The sequence below is a fragment of the Lathyrus oleraceus genome, chromosome 4 (genome assembly GCF_024323335.1).
Source record: "Lathyrus oleraceus cultivar Zhongwan6 chromosome 4, CAAS_Psat_ZW6_1.0, whole genome shotgun sequence".
Classification (NCBI taxonomy): domain Eukaryota; kingdom Viridiplantae; phylum Streptophyta; class Magnoliopsida; order Fabales; family Fabaceae; genus Lathyrus; species Lathyrus oleraceus.
The window spans coordinates 244,558,711-244,559,135 of NC_066582.1; positions in this window are offsets into that span (position 1 = coordinate 244,558,711).

Genomic DNA, 425 nt, shown 5'->3' on the forward strand with positions numbered 1-425 from the left:
AATCATGTTGAATTATTAGGGATAAAGACATGATATCATTTATTAAATTGTAACGGTATTAGTGATTTGTATGAAATTTTTGTTTTATTTCCTCCCTCAAACTTTATGCTAAGTTTGTTCTGCTTTTGATTTAATTTATGTTGTCTGTGTTGGAGTACACAACTAAATAACTAAATATTATAAATTTCATTTAATTGCAGATTAGAGGAGATCTACATATATGTTTGATGGGGGATCCTGGTGTTGCCAAAAATTTTCGTATACCTTAGACAGCGCTTTTGTAAAAAGCGCTGTCTAAGGGGGGGATTAGAAAGCGCTTTAGGCAAAAGCGCTGTCTAAGGGGGGGGCTTAGACAGCGCTTTTTGAAAAGCGCTGTCTAAGGTATACCTAAAAAAATTAAAATAGGAGGGTCTTAGAAAGCGCTT